Below are 21,723 nucleotides of genomic sequence, written 5' to 3'. Positions count from 1 at the left end.
TATGAAAACCCAGACCTCCAGGAATCCCTCCAGCCCAGCAAAGGGGCTAAACCCCAAAACTCCAGTTCTAGAAAGACCTAAGGCTGCTAATTTTTTCTGTAACAAAGGCTACCCACAGGAGCTGTAAGCCTTCACTGAGGACTTGGTTCACACACCTAGAAAATGATTAAGGTTTCTTGTGGAGAAGGTATGTAGTGATCCAACCTTGTCAGACCATGGCACAGAGAATGGGTAAAGGAAGAAAAAACTAGGTTGAAATCATGGGCCAGTGCTGAAGGAGGGCTGGGCTGGGCTAGTTAGATAAATCTACAGGAAGGGGAGTGGGTGGCCAAAGTGGGACTAAAATAGGAGGTCCCAGATTTACCTGGTGCTGGTATTATATCCTGTAGACCAGTGCCTGATAACCGGCTGAGTTTAGCTTGACTGCTGGGCTTGGCTGCCTGAGATTCACAAACCAGGCCCTATACCCACCACCACCCTCTACTAGGTGCTCTCAGGACACAATACCTGTTAACTACCTGGTGACCTACTTGGCCTTTCCAGACAACAGGTTTCCTGATGAGTCCAGGGACCAGACTGCTCTCACAGTGCCTACCTCAGGGCCTGGCCCAATAGACTCTTGTGAGGTCCTGCAATCTTTGGCCTTTAGTTTGAGCCTTTCTGTAGAAAACAGAAACAAATAGCCAGCCTTTCAGAGGTCCCTCGGCCAGGCAACAATTCTATCAGATGGAGGACTATGAGAGCACTACCAGCCATCCTCCCAACAGCACCTTCATTAGCTGCACTAAAAGCTGATAGGGTCACGCAGGTGTAATAGAAGTAAAAAAGGCAAAAACCTCATCCCAAACAGGGTGAGGTGCTAATGATCCTAGCTACAGTTAAACATGACATGGGTCTCACAATCCTTAAAATAAAATGAATCAATTCCTTTCACTGGTCCCACAAACAAGAGAATCAAGATACATACTAGAAGTATTTGCCAAGATCAGATTCAGCAGCTAGCAGCAGAACAAGATCTACAGTATGTGTTTTGATTTTAAAGGCCATGAATTAACCACCAGGAAAAAAAATGGCAAAGATAGAAGCCATGAAGCAGATCAAATGGCACTGGCTTTGAATGCTAGACTGGATCACCCCCTATCACCCCCTTAGGACCTTCACCACAGGCAGACTGCCTCAAAAAGGCTCCTCAGCCAAATCTTGCACAGGTTTTGCCTTACCCCAGAGCCCAGAACCCTGACTTGTAAAGCCACAGGGAAGAAGAGTGGCCCACCTGTGCCTCCCTCCCAAGCCAGTCTGGGTAGTGTTAAGAGTCAAAACTTAGAGATGGACAAGTTTGTCTTTGTCCTATCCCTACAAACCCAAGCAACTCCCCAACAGGAGGTATCTCTACAAGGAAAAAACAATTTTCAGTTAGCTTCCATACCTTGTATGAGCTATCTGTGGCTTTGGCTACCACTTCTGATGGGCCTTCCTCTACCCTCACTCCCAGCCAGTCCCCAAGTCTGTATATAAAGCAAAGGAAGGGCTGTGAGCAGGAGGGATTGGGCTTCAGTTGGTCAGACCATCTTGAAACCCTACAGAAAGAGTCAAAACCTAGAGATGGCTAGTATCCAGCTTATAGCACAGTGCATGCTGAGTCCACTGGCCTCAGGCAGAGGGTAGGCCAGGTAGCAGTCACATGATGCTTGCATGAGGAACTATCTGTACTTAGCTTATGGTGACCCATGCATTCAGTGTTCCCACTCCTCCGGACCACACAGGAACTTTGTAGCCCAATGATGGCTATGACCAGCCCAACAGATGGTACCAGTCCCCGAACCCCTACTCAAAAGCTGATTAATGATAAAAAGATGAAACCCCAGCTTCATGACTGGGCTTTTCTGAAGATCACACTAGTCAGATCAGCAACTACCACCTTCACCTGCATGCTGGACTTAATAGGTATCTCCTATTGAGACCCCTTGATTGCCTTCCAAAAGATGCTACCTTTCTAATGCTGAGCAAACAGAGGGAAGAGATTTCCTTTCACTCAGAGTATGCCAAAACAAAACATACTAACCCCTATCCTAACTTCACCATAGTAAAGCCTCAGTGAAAAGCCTCCTCAGGAGGGCCCTCCTCCACTACTGCCCACAGGTAGATGCTATGTATTAGACCTATGTATTACAGCCTATGGTGTTGGGGATTCCAAGGGTCCACTGATACTCAAGTGCTGGCATCTGTAAACACATCTCTTAGGCAAGATGGATCATTATTATCACCAGCTCACACCTCCTACAAGTGCAAAACTCCATTTCATGCAGATCCTCGATCTTGTTTCACAACCACTCAAAAGTGGGTATCATTAGGATGACATTTAACTGGCAAGAAAACCAGGCTCAGAAAAGCTCTCTCAACTAGCAGGTAGCAGACATAGGGCTGAAACCCAGGCACTCTCTGCTCAGCACATCTTGCCTTACAAGTTGGCCATGCATGGGTCTTATAGAGAACTGCTGGGGGGGGGGGGGGGGTTTAACAAGTGCAAGTCCCCAGCATCTAGGATTAGTCTTTATGTCAAAAGCTCACTGTAAATATTGACTGACCAAACATATGGTTACCTCAACTCTCTGGGATAGAGGTAAGTGCCCCTCCACGCCCAAGCCACACTGTTGGCCTCTCACACCAATCTAAGCACCCAGAGGCATCTGTGGGAAACAGCACAACAAACTCCCAAGCTATAGGCTAGGTGTAAAGCTCCACAAACAGTACTCTAAACCATCACCTGTGGTGCTCCCTTACCCTGAACACAGGCTTTTAATGCTGCAGGAGAGGCTTGGTCCCTAGGCAAGCAAACAGCAAAATTACACAGGCTGATACTATTTAGCTAAGTTTCTGTTTATTGGAGGAAGGATTTTTGAGATATGATTTCAAGTAGCTCAGGCTGGCCTTAATTCCTGATTTTCTGTCTCCGGCTCCCAACTGCTACAATTACAGATGAGTGCCACCTGTTCAATTTCACCCTCAAAAAGGGGTGGGGTCCTCACAATGTAGCTCTGGTTGGCGTGGAATTTGGAGGTCCACCTCATGAGTTCTGGGATTAAAGGCATGCATCACTACCTTAACTTCAAAATTAATTCCTGAAAACACTTCTGCAGGCTATATTCTTGCTTCCTAGGTCACTCCCAAGCCCCATCCTATTTCATGGACACGGTGCTGTGCTGCAAGCTGGATTCCACTGTCACTGTCCCCAAGATACCCTAAGACAGATCATTTCTGTCTGGTGATGAACAATTACTTACAGTACTACAAACTTCTTTTGCTTATCTTTGGAACACGGTCTAAGAAGCTTGGGTGAGGCTAGAGAGATGATTCACCAGTTAAGAGCACTAGCTGCAGGCTGGAGGTGGTGCACGGGACTTGAATCCCAGCACTTGGGGAGGCACAGGCAGGCAGATCTCTCTCAGTTCAAGACCAGTCTGGTCTATAAAGTGAGTTCCTTAACAGCCAGGGGCTACACAGAGAAACTGTCTGGGTGGGTGGGGGCACAAAACAAAACAACAAAAAAACATGTACATGGCACATACATGTAGACAAAGCCCTCATACATAGTAAATAAAAAAATGAAGGTGGGGGAGCCCAGGCTGGGGTCAAATCTCCTTGCTTCAGCCTCCACAGTACTGAGACAGCACATGTGAACCATCTCAAGCTTTTACTGCCCTAAATCTCAAGCAGTTGGGAGAGGCTTCTGACTCCAAGAAATTACTTTCTACTATTCCGATTACTGGAGTGGCTACACTGACACCCTACCCAACCGGCCCAATTAGGAATGAGTAGTCTGCAGCTTGGGCACAGCCTGGGAGCCACATCAATAGTGCATTGCTGCTGAGGTGGTACTGGGGCATGAAGTGCAGTTTCCCAATCTAGAACTCCTGAACTGGCAAAGGCAATACTCTCCCCAACAAGAAGCTCTGTGCACCCATTCCCACTCACAGGGTAGGGGAGCAGTCTCATAAGAACTGTCCTTCCCTGCACCACTGAGCTTATACTATCATTGGCTTCTTAACATGCACCAGAATTTTGGCCAAAAAGGACCAGCAGGTTTCAAAAAAAGGAGACAGGAGCTGGAATGCTTGAGTGGAGGCAGCAGCCCTGTCTCCTCGAGGCCACCAATCAGTGTTGTATGCTATGCCCCAACAGTGAAGGAAAGAAGCCTAGGACACAAAACAACAATAAAAAAAGAGGACAGACAGATCAGCTAATATGCTGACCTACTCAAAGTCCCAAGATCCTGTTCAAAGATGCCTTTGACAGCGGATCTCTGAGTTCAAGGCCAGCCTCATCTACAGAGTGTGTTCCAGGACAGCCAAGCCTACACAGTGAGACCTTGCCCCAGACCCACACCCCTCCCAAAAAGCTGCCTTTGAGGTACTGCATACTATCTCTCCCTTCTGAAGATGTGGAGGGAATGCCAAGTGGCCAGGTTATCTCTGAGCCAGCAAGAAAGCAGGAAGATGACGAGTTTGAGGCCAACCTGAGGTACTACAGCAAGTTTGTGGCTAACTTTAGCTACACAGTGAAACTCCATGTCTCAAAAAATAAAATAGTGGAGGGGATCCAACTCCCACCCCAAGCCAATCCCACCAACAATGTATCTTTACCCAACCACTGGGTTAAAAGCATGGACTTTAAATAAAACACATGATTACAATTAAAAAAAAAAAAAAAAAGCATGGACTTTGAAACCCATCTTTGAATGAGCTAACCAATAACCACCACTAACACACAAGGCCTGGGCAGATGGACCAAAAATAACCAGTATCTCATGTAGCCCATAGTATGATAAACTCAAGAACACAACGAGCCAGGCAGGTGGCTCCTTGAGACTGCATGACATTCACTTACAGGACTGTTAATGTGAAATAAGTCACAGCAGTCCATTTTCATTTCTTTGGGCACCTAAATTAACTCATAAAATTTAGTTATCTGCAACCCAAATTTAACTGGTATTCTATGCTTTTTTTTGCTAAACCTGGCTATCCTAAGTGCCAGGGGGTGGGGACTACTGCCTTCTATCCAAACTCAAAAGTGGTTGGAGAGCACTACATTCTCTGCTGTGGTTAAGCTGGTAAGAACAGGAGCCCACTCCAGGGGTGGGTGGTAGTCTGTGGTCCTTCCAGGCTTCCCTCGCCGTGATTTTTACTTTACATATGGATTATCTCAAAAGCAGTCAGGTGCCCAGGAGGACAAGCTTCCTTTGAAACTAGAGCTATGAAGACCTCGGCCCTAGTTTCAAGTGTTGAAGAATTACCATCTGAGAAGCTTTATCAACATGTAGGTTACTCCTTCTACCCTCTAGAACTTTCTACTCAGAATGGTGGGAACAAGAATCTGCTAGGTCTGGGCATTAGTGGTGCTCCTGCAATCCCAGCACCTGGGAGGCAGAGGCAGGGGGATTCTCCTAGTTGAGGCCAGGACAGCCAGGGCTACACAGAGAAACCCTAATTTTGAAAACAAAACAAAACAAAAAATGATGGTGCTGTTACGTTACAGAAACAGGCCCCAAGTCCTCCCCACTTTGCTTAGACACTCAACTAGATTCTAGAGCAGAAACCAATGCGGAAAACCCTCACTTCAGAGCTGTGGAAATATGACCACTGAGACATACAGTGTCATGGCACTTCTGTGGTTTAAGAATCAAACAGGCGTAGGGACCTGTTCCAGGCACCAAGATGAAGTAGCTGGTAGTAGGCCACTAACACCTTGAGCAATATCCTGTCTCAGGACAACAGAGCTCCAAGGAATGCAAAGCAAGCCAACTCTTGATCCCTCCCAGCCTGCAGACTTGGCTCACAGTGACAATAATGATGGTGATAACTAAGAACGGGCTTGAGTCAAGTGTAGAGAAGACTGCCTTCCCCAGCTGGCAGACCCTCATTCACCAGCAATCTTTCCCTTTCCACCTGAGGGCTGATCAACCCAAAGTTGACCCACAAAGGCCCTTCATCACAGCATCCGTATTGGGTAGCAACAGACTACCCAATAGAGAACAAGTCGACACATAGTCCAATGGAAATGGGCAGGGTAGCAGAACAAACAGGACAGGGCGGAGGTGACTTCCCTCAGCTCTGCAGTCCAGTGACACCTGGGGCACAAAATTCACAGGCTGTTCAAGCAAGACTCCAAAAGTATCTACAGTGCTCACCACTACTCATGCTATTCAGACACACATCACAGTCACCGTAGGGGCAAACCAGCTGTCTGGCAGCAGGCAAATAGTACTCTGGGGCAGCCCCAAAATGTTTCATTTTGAAGCAGGCGGTGTTTCACAATTCTAATCACAGCACCGGGGAGGCAGAGGCAGGAGGATCTCTGAGTTTGAGGCCAGCCTGGTTTACAGAGTGAGTTCCAGGACAGCCAAAAGCAACACAGAGAAACCCGTCTTTAAAAAAAAAAAAAAGACAAAGCAACAAGGAAACTGGCTCCTGTGCACCTTGATCACAGGAGATGCCCTTCTACATGGAGGCTGGGCAGAAGTGCACAGGCAGCCCTGCAGGGAAGTCTCCCAAGTACCCTACTCCAGCCTTGCTAGTTTGTATCTACTAGGGGTATGCTGGGAATTTGGAGGCACTCCTTGCACAAGCCCAGATGAGGGTCTTGCGCTGATTTCTTCTGCAGCTACTCCCAAAACCAAATGGTAGGATATGGGAACTCTGAGAAGGCAGCAGGTGTGTAGGGAAGAGCACTAGTTCTACACGGCAGCAAATTTAAGAAGTGTGCCTATGCTGCCAGGCTTCTCTCAGAAAGGGCAAGGACATGTACACACGTGAATTCTGAGCATGACTTTGTGGCCTCCCACCAAGCTCAGGGAGCAAAAAGGGCAGTGAAAGAGTGAGGGCCACAAGTAGCGGGTGTACATGCTTCCCCTACAGCTGTCTAGCACTGACCAAAGTTCCTGCCTTCCTTCTCCCAAGTCTGCTGGAAGCTTCGTGCTAAGCAAACACTCTACCAACTGAGTAACATTTCCAGCCCACTGTGTTGTATTTCTAGCAGGCAGTACTGGTTTAGAGTAAGATATAATCCTATTAGTGCTTACTAGTACTCATGGTGGTTGGTGGGACACAATGCAAAGGTTTTCTTTTCACTAAAATCTATTTGGACATTTTCAATAATGAATTGTTATTATTGCCTGAGTGACTTAAAAAGATTTTCCACTTCAAAAAGCTAACAGGCCCAGCACATAATAGTTGGTGGCCCAAAGGACCCCATAAAGCCTGTGGAGAGCCAGCCTACCCTTCCTATTCTTCAGGCCAGGATCCAGGGTCAGAATCCCTCATTCCAGCATATCTGTATGGCCCTAAACATAACTAAAACGAACATTTCTTGGGAAAGAAGGGCCAAGGCTCCCTGGCAGGATCCAAATTTCCCAGGGCTTGCCTCATAACCACTAGTCCTATGCCCAGAGAACAGCCTGCCAGAGGGGCAGTGGGGCCTCCAGGCTGAGGCCTGAAGGTAAGTTTAGGCCCTCTCCTTCCAGATACAGCTAATGTTATGCAGGGTATATGCATGTGTGTACATACTTATACACACACAAACACATACAGGGTCTGGAGAATGCAGGATAGGCAACAAGTAGGGTACAATCCTGAAGTCAATGTGTTACAGGCAAATCTCAGCTACTTACTATTGCACAACCAAGTTAATTTCTGAACCCCTCAGAGCTCTGTTTTCTTGTAAGAATCATACCCAGAACTAGACCCCACAAGACTATGGTAAAAATGAATAAAGAAAGTGAATGGGATGTGTATGGAGGCTCAGAATTCTGTTAAGTGTTCAAGAAGTAAGGCTAACCCAACACTTTGACCAGAATCTCTAGGGCAACCTTACTACCCATGAGGCTGATCTAGTAGGCACAGCAGCTTGGCTGTGAGAATGTGAAAAGAAGGCCGAAGTCAGAACTGGCTTCTCTATGCTTTCATCTCAGCTTGTTTTGAGTCCACTGATGAAGTCTTATCAGCTGGTCAAAACCCACAGAAAGGTCCAGAACCCTGGCAAATGCTGTGTACCTGGGAGACAGCATTCCAAGTCAGTCTGGCCTACATAGTGAGTTCCAGACAGCCAGAGCTACACTGTAACACTAACGACAACCTACAGCAGTTGCTGACACAGCAGTCTCTGTCCTGAGAGGAACAGAAAACCATTAAGACCCAGGGTCATTGGAGCTGGAGAGATGGCACCACAGCTAAGACTATGTATTACTCTTCCAGAGGACTGGAGTTTGAAACCTGAGTTAGATTCCCAGTATTCATGTCAGGTGGCCTCTGCAGGAACACTCACATGATTTAAAAAAAAAAAAAAAAGGCCAAGGGTCATAATCATTCCATATCATATGGAGAACTAGTGATTGTCTCTGCCCTATTACTGCTGGTATCCCATGCTACCCATCCACATTTTACTCCACCTCCACCCAGCAGGGGCATGGAGCTTGCAACAGGCAGGTGAAGGTAGAGATACCACCTCAAGAGATCTGGAACCTAAGAACCCAATGTCCTTTTTGTCTGACTAGCATGGCACGACTAGTTCAGCTCCTAGGCACTTGAGATGTGACAAGGAAGCAAGAAACAGCAATTCACAGGGAAAGTGAATTGGTTCTAAAAAAACAAAAACGGAAAAAAACAGAAGGCTGACTTACAACCTAACCATTATAGTCTCATAAAGTTACCGGGTTGTTTTTTGTTTGTTTGTTTTGTTTTTTTCCTTTTCAGTCTTTTGAGGACATCTCATGCAGCCCAGACTGGCCTCCAAACTTGCTGTGTATCTAAGCTGGCCTTAAACGCCTTCCCTTCTCTCAGCGGCGGAGTGCTGGGATGACAAGTGAACACCACAATATCCCTCTGATGAAGGTTACTCTTACAACACTTCTGAAAAAAGAAAAAAAAAAAAAAAAAGCCAATAGGACAGACTTCCAGCTCCCTGGAGAGTATTCTATATAATCAACCAAGCCCAGGGCACAGAGACTCCCCACTCAGACACTGCTGATGTGTAAAGGAGAGAGCCTGTCGGAAGTACCATCAGATGAACAAAGAATGTGAGTTGGAGCTTTTCTAGAATCATTTGAATGAAAAAAAAATTTTTTTTGAGGCCCACCAGATCCTAACTATGAAAAAACACACAACGAATCTAGCTAGGCAGACACTCCAGAAAACAGGCTGCATCACCTTTCTAGCCTAAATCCTTCTCTGGAGCTAGATATGATGGCACATACCTGAGCTGAGAGGATCACAAGTTCTGAGTCAGACTGGATTACCCAGAGAGTTCCAGACCAGCCTAAGTTATATCCTATCTTAAACAAAAAGCGGGAGAGAAGAATAAAAATCAAGTCCTGTTTGGCATGGTGGCACTTGCTTGTAATCCCTAATGCCAGCACTCAGGTAAGAGGCAAGAGGATAGTGTTCAAGGTCATCATCAGCTACAAGGTGAGTCTGAGGGTCGCCTGGGCTACATGAGACTCTGCCCACACCCTTAAATCCTCTTTGGGAATGGAAGGGCCAGATGCTTCTGGTCTGTTCCACGGTTTCGATCCTTTCCCTACTTTTAGTGGGTTTTTGTTTGTTTGTTTTTGTTTTTGCTTAAGATCCATTTTATTTTTGCCAGGTGATAGAGGCTCACATCTTTAACCCCAGCACTCAGGAGGCAGAAGCTGGTTAATCTCTGAGTTCGAGGCCAACCTGGTCTACAGAGTGAGTCCCAGGACAGCCAGGGCTATGTAGAGAAACCCAGTCTCAAAAAAAAAAAAAAAAAAGAAAAAGAAAAAGAAAAAAAGCCGGGTGCAGTGGCACAACCCTGTAATCCCAGCACTCAGGAGGCAGAGGCAGGTGGATCTTTGTGAGTTCAAGACCAACTTGGTCTACAAAGCAAGTCCAGGACAGGCAAGGCTAAGCGGAGAAACCCTGTCTTGAAAAAGAAAAAACTACCACCCCCCCAAGAAAACAGATTTATTTTAAAGTGTGTTTGTACTCATTGAGTGCAGTACCCCCAGAGGCCAGGAGGGCATTAGATTCCCCTGGAGCCAGAGTTACACATGGTCATGAACCACCCCACATGGGTACTGGAAACAGAACTAGAGTCCTCTAGAAGAACAGCAAGTGCTAGTAACTGGTTGAACCTTCTCTCCAGCCCACGAATTTTCCTAGGAAAGCAGACTTGCAGATACAAACAAAGACCTTGACTACATTCTGCCTGACAGAAAGCAAAAGGAAAAACTTTTGTTGAAATCTCATTGAATATCATAATTCAAGACCTGTTTTAGAATAAACAAAACGACCTTCTGAACTGTTTAAAGTCCTTAAGAAACAACACAGCAAAAAACAACTTTTAATCCTTACCATCTTGCAATTTTCACTCAATCCTTCCCTGGAACATTTTTGCTACTAAGTATCAAAATGTGCTCAGGAAAGCAAGGAACCTCTTGCAAGTAGCTCTGGCCTTATTTCAGTCTTGTCTACTACTATGATTTACATGAGTTTCCTGCAGGCCTTTTTGCTTCTCCCTTGCTCCCAACTCCACATTCTCCACCGACCTGAGGAATCTTAAAGCATATACTGCAGTGTCACTGTTCTCCAGCTTCCAGAACAAAATGCAAAATCCCCTATGCATCTCTGAGTCCTCCTCATCTACACAGGCGATCTCTGTCCCTGGAGGATAATGACTGCAGTCTCTCTAGCTAGGAAGAACACTCTGATCATGCCAATACCTTAAAAGCACCTGCGCCTAGTCACTGCCCAGTACTTCCCTATGAAATTGCCTCCAAAGTAGCTGGGATAACAGGAATGCATATCACTCCCTCAAGATGGCTGATTCTTAGAGCTGCTGGTTTGGGAGGTGATGTTAGGCAGGAACAGAAAATTGGTAGGTAGTTCACTGCTTCCCTGTGGAATGTAAACAATGAGGCCAGGACTGTCTAGTGCACAACAGAATTCCCAGGGCCTAACTCTTAGTAGGCTGTTCAAACTAATGGCTGACTGTGATTTTTCAAGCTTGTGGGAGTCAAGCAGTTCCTGCCATACAAAAGTCACGTTCAAGCCGTGGGGCCTGTTTGAACAAACCTAAGCCTGGAATACTATGAGCCTCTTAGGATACTTACGCCTCTGTTCCGCTAAGCTGGCTGACACTTGGATCCCAGCTTCTACCAGCCCTCTAGATTCTTCTATATGCTCAGACCAGAAGGGATGTCTCAGTAATAAGCCAACCGAACTAGACACAGGACATAGGAATCCTCATATTCCTTCCAAGAAGTGCCTACCACTGTCTGCTGCAGAGTACATACCACCTGTGGCAGCCCATCCTACCTCAGCATGAGCCAGAAGCCTAGAGCAGCACAATGCCACACACCTATGAGTCCCACTGTCTTAAGCCTAGCTCTGGGAAGGAAAGCTGGTCCAATGCAAGTAGGAGGTTCTCTGGATGAGATCTCAACAATCAAGGTCTTAACTTCTGACTCAACTGACAAGAGTGAACTTAATCCTAATGGGAAAGTCTTAAAAGACCGTATGACTCAACAACTTCCATACATAACACAGGAAGCAGGAAAGGAAGTGGGGAAATCCACTAAAGTTGCCCAAGTGTCTCAGTGAGACGCACAGCTGAAGCTAGTGGAAGATCTGCCAATGTCCCCGTCTGATTTCCTACCCTCCCTGCTCCCAGAAGCACTTGACAGCACTGTCTAGAAGGAGCCTCTATCCAGAGAGAAATGCTCCAAGGTTGGCTCCCTTCCTAAACAGGAGGCCCTTGGTGCACAAGGTTTCTATCTAGGATCTTTCTTTACTCTTTCCACTGTGGTAGTTAGCGCCTGCTTAGTCCTTCTCACACCTACAAGGTAACAGGGTAGAGACTGAAACCAATGATAATATCTATACCCAGTCCACAGGTAGGGGCAGAGACGTAAAGGCTAGCGGGAGCCTAATACAATTTCCTTGGCAAGTTCACCCTTAGCTTTGCTCCGGGGCCTCAGGCCACAGTGCTCTTGGTATTGTGTCCTACCACACTTGCTCTCAGGAGATTAAGTAGCTCTTTCTGGAGAGCCTTCAAGTCCCATCAACAACTCCTCTCAACTGTTCCACAAGCTATTCCTTGGCTTATACCTTGGACAGAACATTGTCCCTTTTTTGATGATGAAGCATAGTATCTGAACCCACAGGCTCACCCACGCTTGAAGGAAGCCTGATGAAGGACACAAACTCAAGGCCCTGCAGGGCTTAACAATGGGCAGCATATAGACAGCTACTGGCCAATAGTTCTGAGGTGGTTGTGCTTTGGCCACAAGTCACCAGTGACAGGACACTTACGACTCCAGATCACGTCCCTCACCCAGTATCACATGCAATTCAGCACAGTTTTTTTGTTTGTTTGTTTGGTTTTTTTTTTTTTTTTTTTTTTTTTTTAAAGCAAAGTTGGAAATACCTAAGCTTCTAACTTTTTTTGGAGGGGGGAATGTCTTCTGATAAAAGGTCTCTTCACATAGCCCTGGCTGCCCTAGAACTCACTATGTACACCAAGCTAGCCTCAAATTCAAAGATCTGCCTGCTTCTGCCTCCCAGGTGCTGGGTTTAAAGGCAGCCACCATACTCCGCCTAATTTTCCCAATGTTAAAATGTTCTTTTTGTTTGTTTGAGACAGGGTTTCTGTGAAGCTTTGGCTGTTCTGGGCTTGCTTTGTAGACTAGGCTGGCCTTGAACTCAGGCTTCTCCCTCCCCAAGTGCTGGGACTACAGGCATGCACTCAGGCTCATCTCCCACTAAAAATTCCAAGAGCCACAATTGGGAGTGGTAGAGATGGCTCAACAAGTAAGGGAAAACGGAATTCAATCCCTGAGACACATGTAGTAGAAAACACCAACTCCTGCAAGTTGTCCTCTGACCTCCAAACAGAGGCAGGCAGGCAGGCGTGCACAGACAGAGACACTACCTCTATTTGGGCTTCTTATAAGGTCCTTAAATTCACCTTTATGATAAGCCAGCAGAGGGCAGGATCAGGAAGAAAGCCAGCTGGAAGATGTGACAGGAACTACCTTCAGCTAAACTCACCTTCACCTAGCAGTCTTAGTAGGCGAATGGCATAGTTTGAATATGCAACGTCCCCACAGGCTCACATGCTAAAGGCTTGGTCCTCACCTGGCACCACAACCTCAGGAGGCTTTAGAAATGTTTTAGGATGTGGAGACTGAGCTGGAAGTAGGTGACTGGACATGTGTCCAGTCCCTTACTCACTCTCTGTTCCAAATCCACCAAGAAATAAACAGTCTCCCCCTCTACAAATTCCTCTTGTCGTATGTTGACCCTGCCTCAGACCAAAGTAACCCAGCCCATCCCAAGACCAAACCCTCTGAATGAGGAGCTCAAATACCTGCCATGTAAGTTATTTCTGCCACTGCCATGCTGTGCTCACAGCAGCCTATCCTGTGAAGGACCCTGTATCGGACCGAGGATTCCACCTCTGTAGCCCCTTCCAATTTTAATAATCCCTCTTTAAAAGAGGAGGAGAAAAAACAAACACCAGGGCACAGCTCCCAGAACAGAGCTGACAACGAGGGCCTGGGCTGGAACAAAGCTACCTCTCTTTAGGCCAGCCTTCTCATGAAGGCACTTAATAGCCACACTAGGACAATGCAAACTCCTAGTTGAGCACAGGTGTTAATTCAGACATAGGAAACTGCACCTGGGAACAGTCCAGGGCTTCGCTGCAGAGTGGCTGAGGAGCAGTATAGCATGTGAGGCTCTTTTTTGTAATTTGGGAATTGTAGTCCAAAGGATCATACATGAAAACCCAAACCATTTATATCTTAATATAAGAGGGTCTGCCAAGGTCATCTTGTAAAAGGAAAATCTGACCACATTGATTTTTCACTCAAAATCCTCTAAGGCTCACCACAGCCTTCTGCTAAAATTGGGACTTGGCACTCCTATAAAGCAGGACTGCCCACCTTTTGAGTTGGCTATACTCCAACCACAGGGAACTCAGTTCCCTGAGCCCCACCCCAACCTCAATCAAAAATGAAGTGATCACAGGCTTTTCTCAGCAATCCCACTCACCCTTCCCATGTCATCTCAGCCCTGCTCCCCTGCAACTTTTGAGCTGAACTGCACCAGATGCCCTGTTGTATGTACCATACACGCTCTTCCCACAGAGCACTTTCTTGCACACTGAACTGTGGGACTGCATCCTCCTATCCACTATGGTATCTTCAATACCTCATACATAGCATACCATCCATCTACCTGCTCATCTGTATGCATTCATCGGGCTGCCACTACAACCTGTTGGCCTTGACTGTTGCTGGGGGTACCTTGACCAAGTAAAAACAAAGCTAAATAAGACAAAGCTGAGTCAGAAGGATACAATGCAGGGTGGTCGGTCTGGGAAAGCCCTTCCGGAACCAAAGGTCCAAAGCAGATGTATGCCAGACACATTACAGCACTCCTGGGAAGGAAGAAAGTGGTATGCAGTGCATGATGGGTGGAGGACTCAGCTCAGGAAATCTTAGGAGCAGGAGCAACAGGAGACAGTAAAGAGGCTGCTGGGACAACCTAAGTAAAAATGATGTCTAGTTCAGACACTCAACATAAAGGAATACCTAGATTTGGAAGCAAATTTTAAAGTTGAAAAAGGACTGTACTGGTTAATTAGATGTACTTTGACAAGGACAACAACAGAGTGCAGGAAGCATTCAAGTTTTTTAACACTACTTAGGACAGTTGCCAAATCTTTTATGAGGCTATTTCTCATATGGGAATCAAGGTAACTGTTTTAAATAGTAAAAAACAAACAGACAACTATGCACCCTGGCTACTTTAGGATAAACAGGAGGCCTCTCTGGTGGTCAACAGCAATATGCATAGTACCCAAGACTGAGATGAAGAATACCTCCAACACCTGGCCAGCTTTACATAATTCATCAGGAAGGCCTTTCCTCACATCTAGAGCTCAGCCGAACGACAAAAGAGTCATATCAAGTCCCTGTTATTTCATGGAAAATGCTAGGGAGACATCTCAGGTCACCCAATAGAGGAAACTGGCCATCTCAAAACTCACCTGACTCCTGGCTGCTGGACCACATTCAGGAAAGGCATGAAATAACCCTCCCCCAAGATAATCACTTCAGTCTACACAAATCTGGTTATGGCTGTGAGCCAATTATTCCTGTGTGGGATGCTGTGCCATCAATCTGATCCTCAGAACTTTGGCAGCACTGCATGAGTCCTAACTACATAAACAATGGAGAGGCTAAGCAAGCTAGGAAGGCATGGAGATCAGGGAAGAAGTGTTCTGCTCGGTTCTAACTTAAATTTCTTCAGCTTCTCCCTCCACTTAGCTATCTTCATTAGCCCTTTTCAAATCCTCAGCCCCATGAGGTTAAGGTCATCCTCTCTCCTGGCCACTTCCCTGAGATCACCCTGGACCATTCAAAAGAGGTCTGTGAGACTTAAACCCTTTCAGAGCCCCAACTCCTAATTACCCCTGGATTTTGCGAACAGGACCACTCCCGTTTGCCAACCTCTCCATTTTTAAGAGGGCTTTGTGGTTTAGGGCATTGCTCCTTCTTCTCTCTGCTTGTTTCCCAGGGAAGAGAACACTGGATGATGAGTAACAACATAAAATGCTGACTCTGGCTTGGAACCCACTTCTGACCCAGAGGGTTCAGCAAAGACTCAAGTCTCTTAGGAGGTTCAGAACTCAAGAGGGCTTGTGACCACCCCATTCCCAAGAGTCAGAGCCACCCCTCAGTCACTTCCCCTTGGGCATGTAGCAGAAGGCTGCTCCCCTCCCCTACAAAGAATCCTAACTGTGCCTTCTTCAGAAAAAAGTGAGTGACATGAACCAGGGTGGGGAAAGTCTTAAGCCTCATTTACTCAAGCTGTACTAACATTCCTTAGTGCTCATTTGCAAAAACATAACATAGCCAATAAATTCAAAACAAGGATGACCATATGCCCTTAACAAAACACAATAACCTACTAGAATATAAAATTATCAAATTTCATCTGTCATCAAGAGGACTTGGTTAGGAGTTTGTTTGAGACAAAATCTTACTCTATAGCTTAAGCTGACCATAGAACTCTCTCCTCCTGCCTTAGTATCCCTGTGATGGGAGCACAGGCATAACCCACGCTTCAAAACATCTCATGGATCAGTTTGTTCAAATGAAGGTCCAGACAAGATTCACAATGTCACATGACTAGACTTTTTATCTCCCCAAGTCTACTTCTTTCCTGAGAAAAAGTTGTTGTACAAAATTTCTCATTAAACATTGGATAACCTCAGGTGGCCACCACACACTTTAATTCCAGTACTTGGGAGATGAGGTGTTAGGACAGGGAGGGACTTCAAGGGCATCCATCCCATTCTCTTGATGCACGATGGGTGGAGGTATGTAACAGGCGCTGTTATACGCTTTCTAAGACCACAGAGTAAGGCCAATCACTCCACCACATGCCCTCCCAAGCTACCAACCTCTAGTTCATGAAACTAAGAGTCTCTAGCCTTCACAGACCAGATTCCAAGACACATGAACTTAAAGCTCTGCTTCAATTTTGTTTTGGTGGGTAGAGTGAGCTCAGGGTTCTGACAGGGAGATCAGTTTTAACAATGATCTAAAAAGACATTTAGGTCAGTCGATAAAGAAGAAACAAGGCCAAGAGACCACAGGGTGGGTGGCTGGAGCTCACAGTGAGCTGGGTGAGATCGGTACATGACAACTATGTATCACATAAGTAATACTTATTTTTATTTGTGTGTGTATGGTCAGAATACAACTTGCAGGTATCAACTATGTGGGTCCTGAGGATGCAACTCAGGTTATCAGGGTGCCAGGTGCCTTCATCTACTGAGCCATTTCACTGCCCCACAAAAATAATTTTAAACAGTGTTTACTATAGGCAACATTTGTGGGTTGACACATGTACTAAGAGCTTTGTAAACATTTACCACCTTCAATTCCCACAACCCCCAAAACCATTACCATTATTCTTCTTAGAATAAATTATTAGTGGCTCAGAAAGGTGCACAATTCCAAGATTATCCTGCAAGTTAGAAACATAGCTAGGGACCAAAAAGTGCAAACCAGGTTTCTGGAGCCAGAAGTCTAAAGAGCTGATGTTGCTGAGAGGCCCTAGTGACGAACAACTAGCATAGCAGAAAGGGCAGGGTCCCAGTACACCATGAGTTAGCTGGCTAACTCATGCAATCATCAGCTCTGTTTCAAGCAGACTCACTCACACAAACACAAATGAAGCTCCTAAGTCTCACACTCTCTCCACAGGTCAGACAAAAAGTTTCTCAGTATATTTAGTGAGAGGAAGATATACAGCAAACCCACACAAAACACTTTATGTGGAGAATGCACTGCAGAGAACACTTGTGAGCTCCCCACAGGGTCCTGGGGATGCAAATTGGCTAAAGCTTACTTAAGGCAAATTAAAACTTCATTTGGTAGGCATAGTAACTAATGCATATAATCCTACCTCCCAAAAGGCCAAGGCAGAATGGTTGCCATAAATTTAAAGGTCAGTCTGAACTACACAGTTCAAGGTAATACTAGGCTACAGCAAAACCCTGAAATTTGACTCCCCCTCCCCCAAAAAAAGGAAGATTGTGTTGAGATATGGCTTAGCAGTTAAGAGCACTGGCTGCTCTTCCAGAGGATCCAGGTTTGATACCCAGCACCCACACAGCATCTCACAGAAACCCTTGAAAAAAAACAGAGGCAGGTGGATCTCTGAATTTGAGGCCAGTCTGGCCTATAAAACCAGTTCCAGGACTGCCACGGTTACAATAGAGGAAAAAAAAAAAAAAAAAAGTATGTATTCATTTCTTTGAGTGGCTGACCAACCTTTAAGGCTGTTAATACCAGCCAGGTGTAGCAACGGTGCTTGCCTTTAGTTCCAGCGCTCCAGGAGGCAGAGGTAGGAAGATCTCTGTGAGTTTAAGACCAGCCTGGGCTACAAAGTGAGTTCCAGGGCTGTCACATATAGAGAAAGGAAAAAAAAGGGGGGGGAGAGGGGATGCCCATACCAAGGTTTGGCAAAATGGTTCTGCAGGTAAAAGCACTTGCCACCTAGCATGACAACCTGAATTCAGCACTAAGGACCCATATGTGGTGGAAGGAGAAAACTGACTCCAGTAAAATGCCCTCTGACAAAGCTGGGAGGGCATGCAGGCACACACCTTTGATCCCAGCAAGCAGAAGGCACAGGCAAGTGTATCTGAGTTCCAGGACAGCCAAAGCTACACAGAGAAACCATGTCTTGAAAAATAAAAGATGAATAAATAAGTAAATAAATACATAAATGAGGGGCTGAAGAGGTGGCTCAACGGTTGAGGGCACTGGCTATTCTTCCAAGGACACAGGTTCAAATCCCAGCACCCACATGACAGTTCCCAGCTGTTTGTGATTCCAGTTCTAGGGGATCTGAAACCCTCACACAGACATAAACATGAAGGCAGAACACCAATGTAAATAAAATTAAATTAAATAATAAATACATAAATGAAAAAGTAAATGTCCTCTGACCATATGCCTGAACCCCATCACACAAAAAAGAAGAGCGTCCATTCATATTCTTTGCATCCATGGACAAGCAAAGGTAAATTTTGTGGATTTTTATTACAAGATGCATCAACTCGGAGTCAAAAGTTTTGTTTTAAGGAGTGTCTCCATGCCCTGAACTCTTCTCAGTCACCCTTTGGCCACAACCTCCCTTCTACTGGATTACAGGTGTGAACCACCATGTCCAGTTCAAATGTCAACTTTAAAGCAAACCTTATTTCTTGGGGTGCTAAGCTATACATGAAAACAAAAGACGCACATTCTGCCTGCCTTTTTTTTCCCACAAACTTTAAAAAAAAAAAAAAAGAAAAAGAAAAAAACCCACATAAAAGTTGCTGAAGGTTCCATAAGCTCCCAGGCACTGAGCCAACAGTTTTCACGGTTCACCTAAGACCACGAGAAAACAGATATTTACATTATTATGCATAACAGTAGCCAAATTACAGTTATGAAGAATTAACAACAAAAGCAATTTTATGGTTGGGAGGGTCACCACAACATGAGGAACTGTACTAAAGGGTGGCAGCGTTAGGAAGGCTGAGAACCACCGCTCTGAACTAAACCATGCATAGCTATCACAGTGAACGCCCACCACTACCCTGTAGGAGACTCGGCTGACAGCATTTTGAACACCAGTCTGAGCCCAGAACCTATGCATCTCTTCCCACTCAAGCACGCTAGATCCGGAGTGGCTGTGGCTGGAGTTAAGGGGAAAGAATCTACATAATGCTGTTACGGAGGGTGTCCAAAAGAACGAGTCTCAAAACTTAAAAAAACTGGGAGGAATGGAGGGGGAAGAAACTGCTGTAGGGGTGTAATGTATGAAGAAGAAAAAATATAATAAACTCATGACTAAGGAACAACAGCAAACACACGAAAGGAAAGAAAAGAGCTTAAAACCAGATATGAGTGTCGGATGTTGGTGGCGCATGCCTTTTAACCTGGCACTCTAGAGGCAGAGGCAAGTAGATCTCTGAGGCCAGTCTGTTCTGAAGAGCAAGTTCCAGGACAGCCATGGATACACACACACAAAAAAAAAAACCTGTTTCAGAAAAAATACAAAACAAAAACAGAAAAGAAACAGGCATAGGAGAGAGAATCAGGAGCTCAGGGCTAGCCTTGATTAAATAAGTTTCAGGCTATCCTCGGCTATGTTAGGACCATGCCTCCCCCGCCATCTATGAACCTAGGACTTGGAATCTTAGGCTACATAGAGAACTCCACAAGGAAGGAAAGAGATGGTAAAACATACTTTATTACTAGTTACTGCTTGTGCCCCTTAAAAACTAAAACACTAGCATCTGAGCCAAAAGGAGGCTAAAAATAGGCACTTGCAGTAAGCTTTGGAAAGCTTAGCTTGCTTATGAGAAGCTCATTTCTGTAGACTCCCAAAAACACATGCATCACAGAACATAAAAATCCCAAGACCACACAGCCAGTCCATGGGTGTCACATTTAAAGATGTCCAGGCTGCAAGTGAAACCAGGGCTGAAAAAAGGACCTACAGATCCCATTGGCTGAGGAGGTAAGGCCAGGACCTAACCTTACCAAACAAACAACCCAATCACAGAATTCACTCTAAAAAGCACCCAGGCCTTAACAAGCTCAAACTCAGAAGCAACTGGATTAATTCCAGCAGTCTGCCAAAAGACTACTCCAAAGACTCTACACCAACTGGTAGTCTCTCGTTTAAGATTTCAAAGAACAAGCAAACACTGGAACAGAATAGATATATCATACCTAGAATATGTGCTTTGGTCACTTAAAATCGAGTCTGGCTTTATCTGAAGGGAAAAGGTGAGATGCCAGCCAAGCTGTCTTCTTCCCACGATCAATAACTCCAGTGACGCAAGCTATCAAGGGCCCCCGGCTTTACACAAAATGCCAGCTCAGGCACCCAATCCTGCCTGATGTCACAGCTGCTTTAAAACCCACAAGGCAGGTTCACCAGTAGCTAAGCGCGGCCGCCTGAGTGAACAGCCTCATTTAAACTTCTGAGGACCGCGGCTCGAGAGGATGATTATACCTCTGGGTTTAAAGAGAGGCAGGACCAAAGAGCGTCTTAAAGTTGTTTCCCCCACTCTGTGGGTGGAAAGCGAGGATCTGAAAGAAAATGGAGGTTTCAGCACTGCCCCTTGCATAAGAGGATTCTGGAGGGGAAGGAGAGGAAGAAGAGAACACTGGTATAAAGTACACCTCTCACCCCATGGGCCCTCCTCCTCATGAAGTAACCCTAAGAGAAATCGAAAGGGCAACCAACCAACGTGCGACTGAAGATGAGCTGTGCTGCTTTCCCCAGGGCTAGGCCTACACTTCTGCTGCACTCTGAAACCTGAAAATCGGCCAGCTCCGACTTCCTCGGTGCCCTCGGTTTAGATTAGGCAACCTCCCCTAATCTCCAAAAGGAGTTTTTCTTTTCTTTCTTTTTTTTTTTTTTTTAGTAAAAGTACCGGGACTCCGACGGTCAAACTCAAGGGCCATGATCGCTACGAGACACCCAGGGACACGCAGGCGGAGGAGGACAGCCCCCCAGGCTGTCCCCGAGCGGTGTGCCACTCGATGCCCACACCGATCGCGCTCGGCCGGGATCCCCTAGTCACCTCCCGCCCGGACTCCGGCGGGGGAGGGGAGCCCCGCGCGCTGCCCAGGCCGGCGAGCGCTGCGAACAGCCCCGGCGCGGCGCATGGCGCCCAACTGTCACCCGCCCGCCCCGCACCGGCGCGGCCACTCCCTCACACCGCCACACACGCCCCTCGCGTCGCCGCAGGCCGCCACCGGCTCCCGGGCCCGCCGGGGCCCGCGCTCCCCACGCCTCAACCGGCTCCCCAAAGCGCAAAGTTGCGAAGTTCAAAGCCGGGCCCCGCTCGTGGGCCGTGACACACGCTCACTGAACACGCACTCCCGGGGCGCCGGCACGCATAGGGAACACGGGGCACACCGAGCGGCCCCGCCCGGCCCGGTCCGGCCAGCTAGGCCCGAGGCACGCCGTTGCCACCAACCGCTGCGGCCCCGGCGGCCCCTCTCGGAGGGAAACGCCCGCGTCACCGCGCGGACCAGCGCCGCGCCGCGCCGCGCAGACCCACCTGGAGGCGGCTGTCCGTTCACCGCGGCCGGCGGCGGCGCGTGTTTCGTCCACGGGTTCA

The 21,723-nt window shown here is 46.7% G+C and overlaps 1 protein-coding gene across 1 annotated transcript in view; it reads right to left on the bottom strand.

The window, feature by feature from the left end:
- Larp1 (La ribonucleoprotein 1, translational regulator) overlaps nt 1-21,717 on the bottom strand; it is a 49,592-nt gene extending 27,875 nt beyond the window's left edge. The window contains exon 1 of the mRNA XM_055602755.1: nt 21,664-21,717. The gene's annotated coding sequence lies outside the window, so the exon portion shown is untranslated. The remainder of the gene's footprint in view (nt 1-21,663) is intronic.
- Between the last annotated feature and the right edge of the window lie 6 nt (nt 21,718-21,723).

Source organism: Psammomys obesus, unplaced genomic scaffold, assembly GCF_907164565.1.
Source record: "Psammomys obesus unplaced genomic scaffold, mPsaObe1.curated_primary_1811, whole genome shotgun sequence".
NCBI classification, from domain to species: domain Eukaryota; kingdom Metazoa; phylum Chordata; class Mammalia; order Rodentia; family Muridae; genus Psammomys; species Psammomys obesus.
The sequence above is the reverse complement of the archived record's forward strand: the minus strand, read 5'-3'. Positions and strand labels throughout refer to the sequence as shown.